General features: G+C 36.5%; 1 non-coding gene across 1 annotated transcript; it reads left to right on the forward strand.

The window, feature by feature from the left end:
• The first annotated feature begins 5,332 nt into the window (after nt 1-5,332).
• On the forward strand, nt 5,333-5,437 carry LOC125914986 (U6 spliceosomal RNA). Its single transcript, XR_007455524.1, has one exon. It is a non-coding gene; the product is annotated as a U6 spliceosomal RNA (small nuclear RNA).
• The last annotated feature ends 11,269 nt before the right edge of the window (nt 5,438-16,706 follow it).

A 16,706-nucleotide genomic window follows, 5' to 3' on the forward strand; every position in this document is an offset into this window, starting at 1 on the left:
TGGTATGTTCAACCCTGCCACGTGGGCCATATAACCTAGAACATCTTAGGCTACTTGAGTTATCTGCGGTAGAGAAAGATGCTGTAAATAGTTTCATGCAAAATTTAATAGGAGAATTGCAGCACACTTCAGAGAAACCATGTACTGTTTAAAAAGGAATTCCTGTAGGGAGAATTTCCAAAATAATAAAGTAAGGATTTCTGAAAATCTGCTCATCTGTAAAGCAACAATTGTCACTAGCAAAAATTTTTCAAAATCAACCAGAGCTCTTGAAATTAACCAAAAATTTGAAAAATTCCAAATATATTCTTTAAAGAAAAAAACAAGAAAATCTTGGTAACAGTAGTGATCTTTGTGGTATTTTAACTTGTCTAATCTCCATTCCCATCTCCCCAGCTCCATGGTAACCTTGAGTACCAACAGCTTCACAACCACAATCATTGTAAAAACTGGCAGCCTATCATCTATCCGTTAGAGGGGCAAAACAGATTTGAAGCAATCCCATCAAGTTCTATTCCCAGAGAATGGTCACTGTTAAATCTGTTTTACAGTTGTTCCCTAGAAAAGTTTATTCTCAGAGTTTATCTTTATTTGACTTGATTCAGGGCTCATGAACAGCCCTATCCTCAAGGCATTTGTCAAAAACAATCAGTGGCAATTGTTTAACATCACAGCTTCCTGAGGCAATAATACCATTTGGGACTAACAAGAGACTGACTGACTAACTCGAAAGGAAAGCTGAGAAATGTGATGTCTGTAGAGGATTTTGACAAGCTCCAGTACATTCCATGGGATCTAGGAGATCATACATAGTTTCAAGGTTCTGCATATGCCCAGGAAGGACCTAAGAAGGTTGTATTCTCTATTGGATGACTTTGAGTTTCTTCACAAGCGGGTAGTGAAGGCTAAGGCAGGTTTTAAACTGCCTGCTAGAGCACTGAAGCTTTCCCACCAAAAAAAACAAACAAACAAAAACAAAAAACAAAATACAAAAAAAAAAAAACCAAACTGAAAACAAACAAACAAAACCAAAAAACCTTTTAGCAAAGACTGGGAGACTTACTCATTCAAGACATTTAAGTAAATCTCTATCTAATCATTAGCTTACCACTAAGATAACTGGGAAAAAGAATTCTGTGGCCACATATAATAAAGAATGCACACTTTATTGATTTATACAGGGAAAGTCACTAAACAAATAAACAGCAACAACCAACCTTGGGGGGGTAGGTAATCTGATTTCCAGAGTTGTAGCTTCATATTATTTAAACTGTATAGTTTTTAAAAAAAAAAAAGAAAAAACTATGAAACATGCAAAGAAACAGGAAAACTATTCCATATATGGGAGGGGGGTAGTAATAAATAGAAACTATCCCTAAGGAAGAACAGATATTGGTGTTACTAGACAAAGACTTCAAAATATCAAATAGAAATTCTGGAGTCAAAAACTAAAATAAAATGAAAAATTTCCTAGAGAGGCTAAACATAAAATTTGAATTAACAGAAGAATCAATGAACTTGAAGATAAGTCAATTGAGATTATCAGGTTTGAGGAAAGAAAGTAAAACAATGAAGAAAACAGTACTCAAAGACATGTGGAATATCATTAAGGAATCAACATAAATTCAATCAAATTGAAGACTGCTGTGGTCTGGACATTTGTATTCTCCCAAAATTCATGTGTTGAAATCCTAATGCCTGATGTGATAGTATTAGGAAGTGATGACTTGGGAAATGCTATGTCATGAAGGTAGAGCCCTCATGAATGGAATTAGTGTTCTTATAAAAGAGGTCCTTTTCTTTCCATCATGTGATAACACAGCAAAAAGGTGCTGGCAATGAGCTAGGAACAGGGCTCACCTAAGGCTGGTGCCTTGATCTTGCACTTCCCAGTCTCAAGCACTGTAAGAAATAAATTTCCATTGTTTATAAGCTATCCAGTCTCTGGTATTTTGTTTATGTCTAAACAGACTATGACAAAGACCCAGAAAGAAAATAGAGAAAGGAAGAAGCCGAAAGAATATTTGAAGAAATAATGGCCAAAAGCTTCCCAAGTTTGATAAAAATTATTAATATAAACATAAAGAAGTTCAACAAACTCCAAGTAAAAGAACCTCAAAGAAATCCACATCTGGAAATAGTATTGACTAACTGTCAAAGACAAAGACAAAAAGAGATCTTGAGGGGTGCCTGGGTGGCTCAGTCGGTTGGGCGTCCAAATTCAGCTCAGCTTATGATCTTGCCATTTATGAGTTTGAGCCCCACATCGGGCTCTGTGCTGACAGTTCAGATCCTGGAGCCTGCTTTGGATTCTGTGTCTCCCTGTCTCTCTGTCCCTCCCCTGTTCTCTCTCTGTGTCTCTCACTCTCTCTCAAAAATAAATAAACATTAAAAGAGAGAGAGATTTTGAAAGCAGTGAAAGAAAAGTGACTCATCACAGACAAGAGATTCACAATAGGGTTAACAACTGACTTATTAAAACCATGGATGTCTGAAGGCAATGGGATGTCATATTCAAAGTGCTGAAAAGGAAAAAAAATGGACAGCCAACAATTATATATCAAGGAAAACCATCCTTCAAAAATGTAGATGATATGAAGACAATACCAAATAAAAACTGACAGAATTTGTTAAGCAAATCTATGCTATAGACATGCTAGAGTCCTTTGAACTGAAATGAAAGAGCATTAGACAGTAATTCACATCCACTTGAAGAAATAAACAACACCAAAAAAGGCAATTACATAGGTAAATATGAAGGAAAGTATAAAGTGTTTTTCTGTTTGTAACTCCTTTCTCCTCCTATTTGATTCAAAAGACAGGATCATAAAGTGATAATTATAAAACTGTTGATGGAGTTAAATGCTAAAAGTTGTCATTTTCATGACAATAATAATACAAAGAAGGAACAGGGAATCATGATATTGAAGAAATGTTTTGTGAAATTAAGTTGGTGTTAATTCGAAATACATTATTTTAAGATGTCAATGTTAAATGCAACCTTCAGGGCTATAAGTAAGAAAGTAATTCAAAAGGTATAGTGAAAGTAAAAATGGTACTCTACAAAATATCTTTTAACACAAAAGAAGAAACCAATAGAGGAATAAAGTAATAAAATGACATAAGAGGTAGAAAACAAACAGCAAAATGATAGATATAAATCCCACTTTATCAAATATTATAATAAACTTAAGTGGACACCCCGATCAAAGGCAGAAACTGAAAATGGATTTTTAAAAAAATATCTAATTGTATACTATCTACAAGAAACACATGAGATTCAAAGACATAAAGAGGTTGAAAGTAAAGAATGAAAAAGATATACCATGTATGCCAAAACCAAAAGGAGACTGGAATTGCTATATTAATATAAGAGAAAACAGGCTTTACAATAAAAATTATTACTAGAAACAAAAAAGCACATTTTATAATGACAAACACGTCAATCAATTCAGTACACATAACAATTAAAACACACATACACCAAAGAAAAATGTTTCAAAATATGCAAAAACTAACACAATTGAAGGATGAAATAGACAAATCAAGATTAAGAGGAGCGCCTGGTTGGCTCAGTCGGTTGAGCAGCTGACTTCGGCTCAGGTCATGATCTCATGGTCTGTGAGTTCAAGCCCCGCATCGGGCTCTGTGCTGACAGCTCGGAGCCTGGAGCCTGTTTCGGATTCTGTGTCTCCCTCTCTCTGACCCTCCCCCATTCATGCTCTGTCTCTCTCTGTCTCAAAAATAAATAAATGTTAAAAAAAATTAAAAAAAAAAAAAAGATTAAGAGTTGAAGACGATTAACATAGACATAGGACTTAAACAGTACTTTAATCCAGTTAGACTTAATAGATATCTATAGAATATTCTATGCAACAATAGCAGAGTACACATTTTTTTCAAAAGCACATGGAACATTCTTCAGGATAGACCCTATGTTAGGCTATAAAACAAGCTTCAATGAACTTAAAAAGAGAAAGTCATCTAAAAGATGTTCTCTGATGGCAATGACATGAAATTAGAAATCAGTAATAGAAGAAAATTAGGAAAAGTCACAAATATGTGGAAATAATATGTGAATAAATAACCAATGGGTCAAAATGAAAATCACAATAAAACCTACAGAATACTTTGAGATAAATGAAAATGAATACTAAATGTTAGGAGATACATACCAAAATTCGTGTGGTGCAGCTAAAACAGTACTTACAGGGGAAATTTATACCTATGAATGCCTATATTTAAAAAACAAGTAAGTATCTCAAAACAATAACCTAAACTTCCACCTAAGAAACTAGAAGGAAAAAAATAACCCAAACCAAGCAGAGGAAGGAAAAATAAAGAATACTGTATAAATAAGTGAAATAAAGAGTAGAAAAAAACAATAGAGAAAATCAACAGAACAAAATTTCGTTCTTTCAAAAATTCACCCAAGTTAACATTTAGCTATACTGACCACTCAAAAAAGAGAGAAGACACAAATTATTAAAATAAAAATAAAAGAGAAAATATCAAGGGGCGCCTGGTTGGCTCAGTCAGTTGAGCATTCCACTCTTGATTTCGGCTCAGGTCACAATCTCACAGTTGGTGGGTTCAAGTTCCCATCGGGCTCTGTGCTGACAGCCTGGAGCCTGCTTGGGATTTTCTCACTCTCTCTCTGCCTCTCTGTCTCTCTCTCTCTCTCAAAATAAATAAATTCAAATTTTTTTAAAAAAAGATAAAATATCAATATACATCTTACATAAATAAAAAGCATTATAAAGAGTACTATAAAAATTTGTATGCCAGCAAATTAGATAACCTAAACTAATGGGAAAAAAATTCTAGAAAGAAACAAATAATCAAAACTGCTTCAGTAAGAAATAAAAACTTTGAACAGACTTTCTCTAAAGAAAATCGCAGGCTCAGATGACTTCACTGGTGAATTTTAAAACACATTTAAAAGAATAACAGTCCACCTGAATTTCTTCCCAAAAAATTGAAATTTCAGGAAGGAATGTTTCCCAGTTCATACTATGAGGCTAGTTTTATACTAATACCAAACAGGCAAAACATCACAAAAAAAGAAAACTGCAGACCAATATCTCTTCTGAACATAAATGCAAAAATTCTCATCAAAATACTAGAAAATTAAATCCAGCCATATGTAAATAAATTATACACCATGAGCAAGTGGGGTGTACACCAAGATTCTACCATTATTTAAGCACCGGATAATTAATGCAATACACAATATCAGTAGGATAAAGAAGAAAACCACACGATCATCTCAATAGATGAGAAAACATTTGACAGAATCAAGCACACTTTCATGATTAAAACTCTCAAACCAGTGCTTATTTTGGCAACACATATAAAAATTGGAATGATACAGAGAAGATTAGCATAGCCCCTGCACAAGGATAACATGCAAATTCATGAAGCATTCCATATTTAAAAGCAAATAAAGCAAAAACAAAAACAAAACGTCTCAAACCAGAAGTGAAAGCAAACTTCCTCAATGTGATAAATGGTTTCTGCGAAAAATTCACATCTAACACCATAGTCAATGGTGATTGAATGCTTTCCCCCTAAGATTAGGAACAAAACAAAAGTTTTCACTTTTACCATTTCTATTCAGCATTGTAATGGAAGTCTAACCAAGGTAATTCGGTAAGAAAAAGAAATAAAAGGCATTTAGTTTAGAAAGGAAGTGATAAAAAAATATTTCTATTTGCAGAAGGCACACTCTTATATGTAGAAAATTCTGAGGAATTCATATTCCTTTATTCCAAAAATAAAACTATTAGAACTAATAAATGAGTTCAGCAATGTTGCAAGATATGAGATTAATATACAAAATTTGATTGAATTTTTAAAAAGTAGCAATGAACAATCCAAAAATGAAATTAATGAAACATTTCATTTGCAATAACAACAAAAAGAAAACAAATAATTAGGAATGAATTTTAATAAAAGATGTGTACAGTTTCTACATTGATAACTACAAATCATCCTTGAAAAATGCAAGAAAGACTTAATAAATGGAAAGATAGACCATATTCACAGATTGGAAGACAATGTTACTGAGAAGACAGTACTCCCTGCATCAATCTACAGAGTGCATGCAATCTCAATTAAAATTTCACATGACTTGGGGTGCCTGGGTGACTCAGTCCATTGAGCATTCAGCTCGGGTCATATCTCATAGTTGGTGAGTTTGAGCCCCACATGGGGCTCCCTGTCAACGTGGAGCTCACTTTGGATCCTCTTCCCGCCCCCCCTCTGCCCCTCTCTCACTCGTGTTCTCTCTCTCAGAAATAAACATTTAAAAAAAAATCCCAAGTGACTTTGCATAAATTGACAAACTGACACTAAAATTTGTATGGATGTACAAAGGACCCAGAATAGACAAAATGTTCTTGAAAAAGAAGAACAAAATTGGAAGACTTATACTTCCTGATTTCAAACTCACCACAAAGCTACTGTAATAAAAATAGTGTGGTACTGGCCTAAGGATAGATGTGTAGATCAATGGAATAGAATTGGCAGTCCAGAAATCCTTACATTTAAGGTCAATTGATTTCTACAACACTGCCAAGACAATTCAATGACTAGGCTGAGGGGAATATCTTTTAACCACTAAAATATTTAAAAAAAACAGTCCATTCAAAAATAGGCACATAATTTGAATAAGTATTTCTCGAAAGAAGATAAATAAATGGTCAATAAGCACATGAAAAGATATTCAACATCACTGGTCATTAGGGAAAAGCAAATCAAAACCACAATGAAAACAAAAACAAAAGTAACACCTACTAGGATGGTTAAAATAATTGTCAGTTTGTAAAATGGTGCAGTCATTTTAGAATATAACTCTGCAGTTCTTTAAAATGTTAAACACAGAGTTACCTTATAACCCAACAATTCCACTCCTCAGTATGCAGAACTGAAGACATACATCCACATAAAGACTTGTACACAGGTGTTCATAGCAGCATTATTCTTTTTTTTCTTATTTTTATTTTTTTTATTTTTAAGACAGAGAAAGACAGAGTACAAGTTGGGGAGGGGCAGAGAGAGAGGGAGACACAGAATCCGAAGCAGGCTCCAGGCTCTGTGCTGACAGTGCAGAGCCCGACATGGGGCTTGAACCTATGAACCACGAGATCATGACCTGAACTGAAATCAGATGCTTAACTGACTGAGTCACCCAGGCACCCCACAGCAGCATTCTTCTTAACAGACAAAAAGTGGAAACCCCCCAAATATCCATCAGTTGATGAACAGATAAATGAAATTTTGTATATCTACACAACTAAAATGTATTTATTGTAAACGAAAAGGAATAAAGTACCAATACCTGCTACAGTATGAATAAACCTTGAAAACTCTACGCTTGGTGAAAGAAGCCAGACACACAGGCCACATATTATTTGATTCTAATTTTATGAAGCTTCTAAAATAAGCAAATCCATGGAGACAGAAAATAAATTAATGGTTGCCTAAAACTGCGGTAATTGGAGGGAATGGGAGAGACTGCTAATGGGTATTAGGTTTTCTTTGGTGATGATAATAATGCTGTAAATGAGATAGTTGTGATGGTTGCCAAACTCTGTGAATGAACTAAAAAAACACTAAATTATACACTTCAAAAGAGTGAATTAAAGTATGTGAGTTATAGAAATAAAGCTCTTACAAGAAAACAAAACAACCAGTTCCTATACTGCTACTAGGTCACTGTAGAAACTGAGCTTCTAACCATTTGATAGCAGATAACCAAGTAGCCAGAAGTTACCCTTATGACCCATCAAATAAAAGGTCAGATAAGCCTAGCAATACTCCACAGGGCTATATATGGGCCCTATACCATATGCTTCCTCTCACTCAGGGTAGTCTAGCTACTGCAACAGCTGAATGTCTGACCTGTCAGCAACATAGACTAAGACTGAGCCCCAGAACCATACTGTCCCATGAGAAGATCACTCAGCCTCTTGGTGGCAAGTTGAGGATTATGTTTTGTACCCAAGTGATTCACTTGAACATCTTTTCCATACTTCCATATCCAAATGTAACTAAATGTGTTTGTACTGAAACTAGAATCTGACAGAACATGCCAAAATAGGGCCTAGACCACTCTGGGATGTAAGTCTCTGTTAACCCACTAGATCAGCCACTTGGACCAGCATATGTATATGCTCGCTGAGGGAAGGAGAATCTAGAACAGGTGGAGAATCAATGAAATGACGCATATCAGTGACAGCAGCGTTTCTTAACCTCAGCACTCTTGACACTTTGCACTGAATAATTTTTTGCTATGGGGGCTGTTCTGTGCATTGTAGGACATTATGCCAGTAACACCTCCAGATATGGTGATGGAAAATGTCTCCAGACATTGTCAAATCTCCCCCGATTGAGAACCACTGAATTACAGCATTGGGAACAAAAGCAGCAGTTGGAGTTCTAATTTGTCCAGCTAACCCTCCCCTCTTTGAAATTTTCCCAGAAATTGTAACCACTTAGAATCCTGTGCCTCAGTGGGTGTATTTGGCATAAGAAGAGAGCGGATCTGAGCAGTGACAGCGGTAAGCTCTAGTGGGCACTTTGGGTGTCCCATTCAGATCCCCTTTACCAACAGGTGCACCTCTCTCTCCTTGCAGTTAGTGTTATGACAATTCAAAGACGCAATCTTCTCTGGAGAATTTCCCTTTGCCAACTGGAAGTTCCCATGTTGGAAAGGCTACACCTCCACACCCTTCTAAGAGGGGCTAACTGATGTAATTTTAGCTGCAAACCTTCCTTGGAAACCTTCCCAGCCAAGGCCATATTCTGCAAACGTGTTCCCTTTGTCCCCTCCCGATTTTCTCATTGTCCTCCTGAGTATACTCAACCAATAAATCTCCTGACCAAGAATCTCCAACTCAGGCTCTGCTTCCCAGGACAAAAAAACCCCACAATTATTTAATGCCTATAATGTCCAAGCATTCAACTCAGATTTTTTCATTCTTAATACCACTTAGTCTTCAGGGTAAGAACTAAATATTATTAGTCCTATATATGACAAATGAGGAAAGAACCTCAAGAAGTGTGAGTTGTCCAAAGTTCCACCCTAAAAATGGTAGAACCACCATTTGAATCCAGTTCATGAATTCGAAGTTTATATTCTTAACCAATACACTAGTCTCTCTTTGAAGGTAAAAGGGACTGAAGATATTTATTGTTTTTCTCCTGGAAGGATGACTCTTCTCCTTGCTGGAGTGGTTCCAAGATGTGTAAAGGACTATGAGCTCCCATCTTCTGACTGAGTTCATGCAAGGTTAATGTTGGAGATATTCTAAGGTTGAGCACTCCATCCTGAGTATCAGATGATATGTCCTCAGGCAAGAGGGTGTTTCTAAATTCCTGTAAGAATACTCTCTGGTTCTCTAGGGAGGAAAGGGAGTTTGACATTCAGTATTAGCTTCTATTCGGAGGAGTAGAAAGAGGATAATATGGGAAATTGCTTTCAAAGGCCTCTCACAATGGAAAATAAAAGTAAACAAGTGGCAGTAAATTGTGGCAACATCTGACTTTACAATCTATTTTACTTAATTATTTTAATAAGAACTTTAAAGCAAGATATATTGTCCATAAAGCTCCTGACAGTTGAGTGAGAGCCAAGTGAATTATAAACTTAAAAATATAAGTTTTGTGGGAATTAGCTCCAGGCTATATAGGGGTTTGGGTGTTGATGAATATTTTCATTTTATCTAAAGAAAATTGTAATACACTTTTGCTTTAGTGAGAATTTGCATTTTATCTATGCATTTAAAATAAATAGAGGCCAGTAAACATTATCATGTTACCTTGGGTAGATTTTGTTTTAATTGAAATGCCACCAAGAGATATAACTTCTTTGGATAGGAGGGTATTTTGTTGTGTCTGTTTAGTGTTCTTCTTCTTTTTTCTTTTTACCACTTATGATTTGGTGATTATTTTTAGCAGTACATGTAATAAAATTCGTTTAGTACTGTGGAACAAAAAATAACAATCCAGGTCGATAGAGAGATTTCCCATTTCTAAAGCCAATTTATTTTGATGAAGGTATTTTTTTTTTAGCAGTAGTGATTTTCCAGATTTTTCTAGATTTCCCAGATTTTCTTGCTAGATAACAGAGTCTTTTTCTTTAAATTTTTTTTAATGTTTATTTACTTTTGAGAGAGAGAGAGAGAGAGAGAGATAGAACACAACCAGGGGAGGGGCGGAGAGAGAGGTAGACACAGAATCTGAAACAGGCTCCAGGGTCTGAGCTGTCAGCATAAAGCCTGAGGTGGGGTTCAAACTCTGAAGGGCAAGATCATGATCTGAGCCAAGTCGGATGCTTAACCAACTGAGCAACCCAGGCATCCCAAAACTTTTTCTGTGGGCTACAATATGGACCAATGAAACCAAGCATTGATGTAGTATGTATAATCTCAGAGGTGGAGGGAAAATCTTCCATTTGAAAGTAGCCAACTTACTAGGGCACCTGGGTAGCTCAATTGGTTACACGTCTGACTTTTGCTATTGGCTCAGGTCAGGATCTCACGGTTTGTGGGTTCGGGTCCCACGTGGGGTCCCACTGATAGCTGCAGAGCCTGCTTGGGATTCTCTGTCCCCCTTTCTCTCTGCCTCCCCCTCTTTCTCTCTCCTTCTACATAAATAAATATCAAAAATAAAATAAAAACAGCCAACTTACACATGGCTGCAGATTTCCCAATTTTTTTCCTCCTCCTCTCATTCCAACCACACCTTCCTCAAAATCACTGCTGCCAGATGCCAGGGCCTGCTATTAATGGCTTCCTTTCTCTGCTCGGTACAGGACTTCCCAAATCCCCATCAGTGAAGAATAAAAAACCCCATCATAGATAATGAGACAAAAAAGTATCAAAGGGTGACCTCTTACTCAGAAATCCCAATAACTTAAATAGAAAGGCAAAGAATCAAGTCAGAGCTTCAAACAAGCTGGAATATTCACACTAATCCATTGTAAAGTACAATTGTGTGTGGAAGGTGAATGGGAAAATAGGAAAATAGAATGGGAAAGAAAATATAAAAAACTAGTTTAACTTAGGGAAGCTGGTCTAGGAAAATAGACACCTAAGCAGAGCCTCCTCTCCAATTTATTTCTCCTCAGAATTTTTGGCTTAAAAAAAAATTTTTTTTTTTTACCAGTACTTCACTTCTCCCTATTCCTAAATCCAAAACTGTGTTAATTAATTGGCACCAACAAATGTCTTCCCCCCAAAATTTTTTGAACAATTTTTTGTGTCTTGAGTAATGGCCTTATCATTTATTGTCAATGCCCTTTGAGCAAGTTCTTTAAGCAATCTGAACCCCTGTGTCCTCTGTAATACATTTTTTTAAAGATGTGAAATAATAGAGAAAATAAGCCTAACACAGTTCCAGACAAACTGTGGAGTTTCAGTAAGTTTTCTCTGTTAGCCTGAAGTGTATATCTGCTTTCAGTCATTCACATTTTATTGTGAGTTAATTAAATCAGAATGTATGCTTCTCGAATACCTTACTTATTTTAGAAGTAGGAGTTTTAGTAGAAGTGCTTGTGAGAAGCTTAATGTGCCTCCGAACAGCAAAAAGGTACTTGGGGCACCTGGGTGGCTCAGTCAGTTAAGCATCCAACTCTGGATTTTGGCTCAGGTCATGATTTCATGGGTCTTGAATTGGAGCCCTATGCTGGGCTCCACACTGACAGCATGGAGACTGCTTGGGATTTCTCTCTCTCTCTCTCTCTCTCTCTCTCTCTCTCTCTCTCAAAATAAATAAATAAACTTCAAATAATAATTTACAAAGAACAGCAGGAAGGTACTGGATACCAGGCAGAGAGAAGAGAGGGGCCCTCAAAGGTAGGGAGGAGCTAAGTAGAATGGAGTTACAGATTATAAAAAGGAAATTTTACCTAATTTTTACTTTTCTGAGGCTAGAAAGGGAGAAGAAGTACATCCATATTCTTTCTGTGCTCAAAGACCCTCTACACCCAGAATCTAATATTTGGGCACTTCATTAATATCACCCCTCATATCTGTTTTCTTAATAAAGTTTTAGATAAATAAAGTTTAGATGCATGCATAACCTGTTCATCATTGGAGACTAACTGTAATCAAAATAGCACCTGATTAAAATCTGTAACTCCAGGGCTGACACCATTAAGTGACATTTTCTTCATTTCACATGATTTTTAGTTTAATTGTACTGTGGAAGAGCCCATTGTTTCTATTGATCACTTCTGAGATTAGCTTTGATTTGGATTCTCCAGGATTCATTGCTAAACCATGGATATTTTTAGTTATGCTGAATGGCTTCCATACTGTTTTTGAAATTATTAACTCAGCCTTCAGAATTTGAGTAAGAGTATCTCACACCGTGTTTCAAATGTGACCACTAACATGGCTTCAGGAGTATTACAGAAAATTGAAACAAATAATTCTACCAGCCCTCACCATTCTAAGACCAAAATTGAATTTAAAAAGTGGGCCCCATATCCTTATAACTATCTAATTCTGGGGATGATTCAATCCTTACATCGTCTTCCAAGATGCTAAGAATATAGTTCAATATTTCTGCCCCACTGCCCATCTTCTCCATCTCAATCCCATGGAGGTAGGCAAATTCTCACATGATATGGTATTATATAAAATAATCAGTCTTTGACAACTCATTTCAATTTATAAATATATTCTTTGGAATCCCCACCTTTTATAAGGTTTTCTAGTTTTCTCCTTATATGTTGCTGTAAGAATTCAATTTTATAAAGAATCTTTGACAGTATTCATGTAATGTTGCAAATTCATCCAGTAATGGTACAAATTTCATGAAGAAAGTGCCAGCAAAACAAGAAAAGTGCCATCAGTTAGTGTCACTGCATTTATAAGATCCATGAAGTGTAAGTGGGGAAAAAAATTACTGCACCAAGTCTCACAGAACACCAAGACTCATCAAGACTCTGCAGCATAAGAGTGCAATAATGGGTCACAGTCATGGTCAATTGAAACATTTTCTTCCCTTGGGAACAACTGCACATGACATAAATTGAGAACTCTATTTTTTTCTCAGCTATTAAATGAACTTGAAGAAACCTGGATAGTTTAATTGTTTCCCTATAGCACTAAGAACTATGTAAGGAATAATGAAAATAAGAGCACTTGGGCATAGCGTAATAATTCTGATTTTTTAAAAAAAAGTTTTAAGAATGTTAGTCCATGCAAGACACTAAACAGAAAATGATATTGATGGTGTGGATTTATTTTTTATGCTCAACAAGATCCTATTTTAAACAAGGTGCCTAGTGGCTTGGCATGCTGCCAATACTTGACAAAGTGGCAAACCAAATGGCACTAATAGGTGGAAACTTCCCTCAAACGAAGGGGAAAAAAGCTCTTAAAAAATGAAGCCCTTAGTGCAAAAAGGGAACATGATCAGAAAAATAAAAAGGTCCTCAAGGGAAAAAAAAAAAAAAAAAAACTAGTGAAAAATATGGGTATAAATCTTACCCAAGCCCAAGGCAAAGAGAATCAGTTCAAAACTTTAGAGCATATGTGGAATAGATTGTTAACACTCAGATTCTACTCTGTCACCTCTTAGTTCTGCTTTATCTACCAACAAAACAGCTCCTTGTGTCTATCATTCAATCATTCAGTCACCTAGATTATGTGTTGGACTTTGTCCTAGGCACCAATGATACAGTAGTAAACAAACAAACAAAACAAAACAAAAAACCCACAAAAACAAACAAACAAGAAAACAACAGTGAAAGAAACAGAAATAGGAGTCAAGATGGGTTGTTAATGCTTCACTGGGATGAATGTTGGATCTTATGGTAGCCCATAGGAGTATAAACCCTAGGTGTGGGATGTCAGAAAGGTGTCAAAGGAAAATCAGTGAATAGTTCAATCATGTAGAAATACATGTGTCAACATCCAAGAGACAGAAAGAGAGAGAAGAAAGAAGTGTATTATGGTCAGAACTTTGAGTTCGATGACAGTAGCAGAAGAAAAGGTAAGAGAGACAAGCAGTGACGAAGTAGCATGGAATTCTTTAATTGCAAATCCCAGGAACCAAATTTAAAATAATGTAAGCAAGAAGAAAAAAGACAGAAACCTCTTACAATTATGTTGGGATATCTTAAGTGTAAGTTGAACAACCATCTACGAGAAGGGAGGGAGCACATTTGGGTCTTAACTCGAAAAAGGCGAATACCATCAAAACTATCTTTAGCTCTCATCTTGCCTCTTTCTTCCAGTTATCTTCATTATTTTCACTGCTTTGCGCCCTAGCAGAAAACATGGATACCAATAGCCCTTGAGTTTTCTCTGTAGGATTCAACCCTTAGAGATTATAACTGATGTTTTTCTTAGTTTTAGGTTCAAAATTTTGGGGAAAGTACACTGAAACACTCATACTTTATTCCCTTTAGTTCATTCTTCTACATGTGTGCTACTCTGTGCCAAGCACTTTTTCACGTGTTGAGTCCATGTGATGAGCAAGACAGATAAACTCATGCTTTCAAGCAGCTCACATTCTAGTAGGAGAAAAGAGGCAGTAAATAAGCAAATGAATCCAGGAACAATGCAGTTTTAGGTAGTGGTAGGTGTCAGGGAAGAAATAGAAAAGAAAGATGGTGGAGAGATTGTGTGAATTAAGGAGGGGAACATTGGTATCACCAAAGAGATGATGTTTGAACTGATCGGAGATGGGGAAGAATCAGCTCCTGGGAACACCAAGAGGAAGAGCATTTTAAACAAAGGAAACAGCAAATGCAAAGGTCCAAAGAAAGGAAACACGTGGCATGTTCCAGAAGCAAAACAAAGGCCAGTGAAGCCAGGGTAGTGAATGAAGAGAAGAGTGGTAGGTTATTGGTCACAGATAAGATTAGGAGCTGGAAAGTATACACACTTATTAGGTCTTGTAAAATCAGTTTTATTCTAAGTAAACTAAGAAAATATCTTAGGTGACAGGATTAGGAGAAATAGTAAAAGCAGGAATACCAACCATAAAGCATTTGCAGTAATTCAGGCAAAACATGTTGGAGCTTAAACTATGCTAATATTAGTAGAAATGGAGAGGAGTATATGGATTTGGAAAAACATTGGGGAAATAGGGCCAAAAGAGCTTGATGATGGATTAGAAGTAAAAGGATAAGGGAATTAGAAAACTCGTAGGTCCAGAGAATAAGTGAGCAACTGTGTGGGTGGGGATACCATTTGCTAAAATGGAAAATTCCAGAAGATGAATAGGGTATTTTTTACGGGGTGGGCAGGTGGGCAGGGTTGGAGGAGTAGCAGAAGTTATATTTTTGGCTATATTAGGTTAGGTTGTAAGGCCTATTACACACTCAAGAAAGTTATTAAAAACTTAGATAGACACAACCTTAGAACCTAACACTGTGAGTGTAGTCTCACTTTTTTTTTTTTTTTTTAATGTTTAGTTATTTTTTGAGAGAGAGCAAGAGACAGAGTGCAAGCAGGGGAGGGGCAGAGAGAGAAGGAGACACAGGATCCAAATCAGGCTCCAGGCTCTGAGCTGTCAGCACAGAGCCCAACATGGGGCTCGAACCCACAAACCATGAGATCATGACCTGAGCTGAAATATGGTGCTTAACCGGCTGAGCCACCCAGGCGCCCCTCACTTTTTCTTATCCTTGCTAAATCTAAAATGATAGCAACTATATCATTTGGGGGTTAGGAGGAGCAACTGTTTCCAAAAGAATGGTAAGGAATTGGTAAATATATATGCCAAACACAAATGTATACACACACACACACATATAGGTACATGTATATGCATATATGCACACATACACATATTTATGTATATACTCCACAGATACACACACTTACCTTATATGTGTCTTTCTTTCTATCAATCTATCTCTATGTATGTGTATATGAATTCAGTTTGGACTATAGCAAGAGCATGGCTCACACCGGAAGAAGAAGGGGAGGAGGTATAGACTAGCTGTCTTATGACTGAACAACCCTGCATGTCCTGTCTGGCAGCTGTTTGAGTCAGCCACCTTTAACTCAGAAGTTGTCAGCAGTGATGGGGAAGAGGGGTGTTACAGGAAATAAATATACATTGAACATCTACTATATGCTAAATTGTGTGCACACCCTTCTCTACATGATTATAGGTAACTAAATTGAAAAGTTCTGTCATTTTCGATTCAAAATTTAAATATATCTCGAAGAAGGAGAAGAAGGAGAAGGAGAAGGAGAAGGAGGAGGAGGAGGAGGAGGAGGAGGAGGAGGAGGAGAAGGAGAAGGAGAAGGAGAAAGCAAAGAAAAAGAAAAGAAAAAGCTGCCCTAGCCAAAAAGATGGTTACCATTTCAAATCTTGAAGACTTGTCAGGAATGTCCTACACAGTCAACCCTTTCTGTCTCACCCACCAAGGACATTTATAATTCTGACAAGATGTCTCTGTCTTTCAGAACATCCCTGCAGGAGGTTGTCAACTTTAAAAAATGGTGCACTAAATAGAAGGGGGGAAAGTAGTTAGTGTGCTTGTTTCCATGGACTAAAGTTCATAGAAAAATTCTGGACTCCTCTCCAAATGCTATTGACAACTGGTGTGACATATAATTCGTGCTGGCTCCTTTTATTTTCAAGAACATTTCTCTTCCTTAGAAATCTCTCTAATGAATGCTTTTGGGATTGATTATTCTCTCCCCTGGCAATCCCTTTTGCATTTGTAT

This window comes from Panthera uncia (genome assembly GCF_023721935.1).
Source record: "Panthera uncia isolate 11264 chromosome D3 unlocalized genomic scaffold, Puncia_PCG_1.0 HiC_scaffold_8, whole genome shotgun sequence".
Taxonomy (NCBI): Eukaryota; Metazoa; Chordata; class Mammalia; order Carnivora; family Felidae; genus Panthera; species Panthera uncia.